Here is a 5,915-nt window from a genome sequence, read left to right as displayed (position 1 = left end):
GAAGGAGAAGGAGGAGGAGAAGGAGAAGGAGGAGGAGGAGGAGAAGGAGAAGGAGGAGAAGAAGAAGAAGAAGAAGAAGAAGGAGAGGAAGAAGAAGAGGAAGAAGAAGAAGGAGGAGAGAAATAAACAAGTGAAAAAGAGTGGATTCAAGGTTATGTCTATAAATAACACCACTTGCTCCCTGGCCTTCTGACATGCTCTCCTGAGGAGAGAGGAGAGCTGGGGTTATATAGAGCTTCGGGCTATCTTATCTGAATGCCCAGGAAGCTTGCGTCACATGGGGATGTCATTCCATCAGGAGTGTCCCAATTTCGCAAAGGTTGAGAACGGCTGCATGGAGAGCCTCTGATGTCCCCTTCTTGCTTTACAGATGGAGAAACAAGAGATCCAGGGAGAGAGGTGTCTTGCCCAAGGTCACACAGCTAGTACTTGGTGACTCCACCTTTGCCTCTTCACTTTCCATTGAATGAATCAAATATGCCTACTTGGGCGGTGTCTAAACCTGAGTAAGACTTGCTGCCAGTTCTTGAGGTGTCTACGTTCCAGTAAAGGGACAAAATATATCACGCCAAGTATGTGGACCTTTAGAGACCTTTGGAGGCTCAAGGGAGTGAGAGAGTACAGCAGTTTGGAGAGGAAAGGGGAGACTGGCATTTCAGCTGGATTGGAAAGCAGAAATGGAGGAGTGGGAGAGCCAGTGGGCACCTGTGTCAGCTGAATCGTGTATTTCCCATCTGCCCAGCTACGGCCCTATCTCTACTGCCTGGCATGGTGCTGGGTCTACATTAAGGCTCAACCATTGTTGGGTTGACTGATGAAGGATGGAACCCATTCATGAAAAATGGAAAGAGAAAGGTGCATTAATTCATTCAACAAATATTTACTAAATGTCTATTATGTTCCATGCATAGCACTAAATGCTTGGCCTGGGACTTGAGTCAAATATATTAATTGTCACCAGGTCCACCTCTCTCTACCTGACATAATAGAACAATCATAGTAGGAGTAGGAGCTATAATTACCAGTTATTGCATGTTTACAATATGCCGGGTGCTTTGCTAAGCAATTTGCATTAATTGACTCATGTAGTCTTCTCTCCCAAACTGAGGTGGCTAACATTTATTATCTCCACTTGAAGGAAGAGGAAGGGCAGACGGAGAGGACAGGTAACATCCTAAGGTCACACAGCAAAGAACTAGAAAGGTGGGATTTGAACACAGGCAAGTGCAAACCATTCTGGAATCCGATCACTCATTTCCACATTTTTGTACAGGTGCCACCTCTTCAGCAAGATGCGTGTAACAGCAAACCTGATCTTCCGGCAGCTGCTGTTGCCCTCTGCCCCGGATAATAACCAGGCAACGACTTCCCTGTGCCGATGGCACAAAACCCGAGCCCTTACAGCGGCCGACAGAGCCCTGCATGACCTGGCCCCTGCTTCTCCAGCCTCATCTCCCCACACCCTGCACCCCCTCTTCCCTCTGATCAACTGGCCCTTCGAGACTGGAGAGCACCAGGCTCCTTTCAGCCAGGGGCTTCCTTTAGTCTGGAAAGACCATCCTGAGCTCGGGGCACCCTTAGCCTAGCCTGCAGCACTTTTTCGCTTATGGAGGGCACCTTCATCTTAGTCTGGGCACCTCCCCAGCCTGATCATGCTTCCCTGACTGTACATCCCGCTGTCCCTTCTGCGCCTGGTCACTTCCTTATCGTTCAGTTTTCAGCATAAATGTCACTTCCCCATGAGACCTTCCCTGATTACTTCTCTGAATGTCACTTCCCCATGAGACCTTCCCTGATTACTTCTGATTCTTCTTTTTTTAAATATATTTTTGTTGATTTCAGAGAGGAAAGGAGAGGGAGAGAGAGATAGAAACATCAATGATGAGAGAGAATCATTGATCAGCTGCCTCCTGCACGCCCCACACTGGGGATCAAGCCTGGAACCTGGGCATGTGCCCTTGACCAGAATGAAACCCAGCACCCTTCAGTCCGCAGGCCGATGCTCTATCCACTGAGCCAAGCCAGCTAGGGAGCTTCTCTGACTCTTTATTCCTTTGCCTTTTCCTCGTTTCTTTTTCAGCTGTAGCACTTGCCACCATGTGTATTTGTGTGTGTGTGTGTGTGTGTGTGTGTGTGTGTGTGTGTGTTAAGATTCCTTGTGGTCTTTGTGCGCAGTCTTGTTCTAGTTAAGCCTTGATTGTTGTAGTTAATACTAGAGGGATTTGACCACCAGGCCGACTGGCCGTGTTAAGATTCTTGAAAGTAAGACTGTTTTCTTCTTGTTCCCTGTTGTATGGCTGGCACATAGTAGGCACTTTATAAATCTTGGTGGAATGAACAATCAGGTAAATAATGTGATAGACACATTAGGCCTCAAGGAATAATAATAATCACTGTGGTTTATTGAATTTTTATTGCAGAGCAAGCACTTCTGTGCCATTTCATTTACTCATTAGAGAACTGGATGATGCAGGTATAATGATCATTATCTCCATTTCACAGATGAGGACTCTGAGGTGCAGAGAAGTGTTACCACTTGGCCAAGGTTATATGGCCGATTAGATAAGATTAGGGCCTCAACCCAGGCCTCCCTCTGCTCTCCAGGATGTCTCACCCATCAGGCCACGCACTGCCTCTCAGAGCAGGCCCAGCTCCTTCTCCCTGCTTCCCCCTCCTGTCCCTTCCCTTCCTCCAGTGAGGGACCCTGTGAATCCTTAGCGAACAGAGAGAATCGGAGGTCTGTCGGGACCTGGCTCCTTTATATAGCGATTGAGATCCTTGTCATTGTGGACTGAGCGATTACCAGGTGCCAGGCAGGCACTCGCTCACAGCGCCCTCTCCGCCCCCCATGGAGTAAGGGCTACAATCTGAGGCTCAGAAAGGCAGAGCCCCTGGCCTGAGGGGACTCAACTGGGAATTAGGTCGAGCCAGGGCCCAAACCCGTCCTCGGACCCCAGACTCTGTGACTCAGAGGAGGAAGTTAGATCCCATCTGGAGAGCCACCCATGCACACGGCAGCGGCCGCCGGCCCCTCCGAAGGACTGCTGGCCTCGCTTTGCCGTCAGGGCCAGCAGGTCCCCGGGGGTCCAGAGCCCTGGACACTCAAGCTGACCCACTACTTTTTCTATTTCATCCTCTAAAAATTTTGCATGTGATGTTTTATAACAAAGATGTTATAACAGTATAATTGTACATATATTATGAATCAGTAAATCTACATATATTGGAGATATGAGCTCAAAGATTGTTTCCTCTTACTGTATGATCACAAAAATTTGGAGCTCATTGGTTAAGACAGTTTATCCATTCATCACTTGATGGACATGTGGGTTGTTCCCATCTTTTTTTAAAAAAATATTTTTATTGAGTTCAGAGAGGAAGGAAGAGGGAGAGATAGAAACATCAATGATGAGAGAGAATCATTGGTCGGCTTCGGCCTGCATGCCCCACACTGGGGATCAAGCCCACAACCCGGCCGCAACCCGGGCATGTGCCCTGACCGGGAATCAAACTGTGACCTCCTGGTTCATAGGTCGATGCTCAACCACTGAGCCACACCAGCTGGCCTGTTCCCATCTTTTAGCAACTGTCAATAGTACTGCTATGATCATTCATGTACAAGTTTTTGTTTGAATACCTGTATTCAATTATTTCAGGTATATACATAGGTGCTGGGTCATATGGTAAGTCCATGTTTAACTTTTTTTAAAATTTAAATTCTTTATTGTTTAAAGTATTACATGTCTCCCTTTTCCCCCACTGACCTCTCCCCGGCAGCTCCCACCCCTCAGCGCATGCCCTCACCCCCCTACTGTCTGTGTCCATTGGTTATGCTTATATGCATGCATACATGTCCTTTGGTTGATCTCTTACCCCCTCTCCACCCCCACCCCCCGCCGTTTAACTTTTTTGAGGAGCCACCAAAGTGTTCCTCACAGCACTGCACCATTTTATATACCCACCAGCAATGAACAGAAGATTCCATTTTTTCTACATTCTTGCCAACACTTGTAATTCTCTGTAAAAATGTTTTTTCTATTATAGCCATCATGTTGGGTGTGAAGTAATATTTCATTGGATGAAACTGCAAAACATGAATGAACTTCAAAAACATGCTAAGTGAAAGAAGCCAGACACAAAAGGTCACATGTTTTATTATTCCATTTATATGAAATATTCGGAATAGGCAGATTCATAGAGACAGGAAGCAGGCGAGAGGTTGCTAGGGGCCAGGGGACAAAGGGATGGGAAGTAACTGCTTAACGAGTATGGGGTTTGTCTTTGGGGTGATGAATATGTTTTGGAACTAAATAGAAGTGATGGTTGCACAACATTGGGAATGTACTAAATGCAACTGAATTGTACACTTTAAAATGGTTGTTAATTGCAATAAAACAAAATTAATTATTATAAAAGAAATAGATGAACATGGAAAGAAAATATTTTTTAAACAACACAGTATCGTACTAAGTGATCTCTTCCCACTCCCCATGTCCACTCCCCAAAGGAAATAAACAGATACTACATTTTATTACGTATTCCTCTTCAAATGTTTTCTGTACATAGAGAAGTGTGTAAGACATGTATGTGTGTGTGTGTGTGTGTGTGTGTGTGTGTGTGCGCTGATATCTCCTTTTTCTTTTACACAAATGGGATTATATCACACCCAGCATATTGCCTTTTTCTCTTGGCAATATATCAATGACCATTTCATATCAGTACATTCTTCTTACTGGCTCCACTATATGGAAGTCCCATACTCTCCCATCTCTCCGTCCTCACTCGTATTCTGCCACGGACTTGCCTGTGACTGACCCCCAATGTTTCTTCACGTGGCACTGTGAGGAGCCTCTGACACCCAGCAGGTGCCTGGCCCGGGGCTTTGTGAAGAGGACACCCAGCAGGTGCCTGCCCTGCTCTAGGACCCGCTGAGGGTAGGAGAATAGTGCTCCAGAGTCTAGCCTCCTGCTCTTACTGGCTGTGTGACCTCGGGCAGGTTCCCTACCCACTCTGAGCCTCACTTCCCTCCGATGCCTTGAGGACAGCGACAGCCCTACAGGATGAAGCACTGAGACGGGCCCAGTTCAGAGCCAGCTGGCAGCACAGGGTCTTTCGGGAAGAAAAGGTGGCCTGGCCCTGGGTCTGTGGCCACCTGCTTTCGGGCAGGGCTCTGACGTGGGTGCTAAGGCGGGAAGGTGAGGCCGAGCTGGGCGGCCCTGGGAACCGGGCAGGAGGCGAGGCTGGAGTGGAAACGATTAGAATGGGAACAAACGGGCTCCTGAATAGAAGCTTTTATTCCTGTCGGAGAGGCCTTTGTTCCCCAAGCACGTGACACACAAAAGCCTCTACTTGAATTCGGGAACCCTAATTGGTTCTCAGGTGGGGGAGGAGAGGGTGTCCGGATTTAGGGATTCCTTAAAGGGGCAACACTATGGAGAGCTGGGCTCAGGGTTCGGCTTATTGTCAGGGGGAGGGGCTGGGGAGGGCTGGAGGGGGAAGAGTGGACCAGTGGGGGTGGGGCAGCTGTTCAGAAAGGAGGGGGAGGGGAGAGGAGGGGACATGGAAAGATGCGAAGAGAGGGAGAGGCAGGGTGAAACTCACAGGCCCTCAGCCCCTGGCCCAGTGCCTGGAAAATAGTAGGCATGGAGGGAAGGGAGGGAGAGAGGAGGAAGGGGGAGAGAGGGGAGGGAGGAGGGAGGAGGGAAGGAAGGAAGGAAGGAAGGAAGGAAGGAAGGAAGGAAGGAAGGAAGGAAGGAAGGAAGGGAGGTCCACCAGTTACCTGCTCTGTGACCTTGAGCAAGTGACACCCTGTCTGAGCCTCAGTTTCCTTTACTGTCAAACGGGAGCAGTAAAGCCTGCTTCTTGGAGCTGTGCTGGAAGTTTGCGATAAGGAGCATGGGTAGAGCTCTTGGCAC

The sequence above is a fragment of the Myotis brandtii genome, unplaced genomic scaffold, assembly GCF_000412655.1.
Source record: "Myotis brandtii unplaced genomic scaffold, ASM41265v1 scaffold181, whole genome shotgun sequence".
NCBI lineage: Eukaryota > Metazoa > Chordata > Mammalia > Chiroptera > Vespertilionidae > Myotis > Myotis brandtii.
This window is presented reverse-complemented; position numbering follows the sequence as displayed.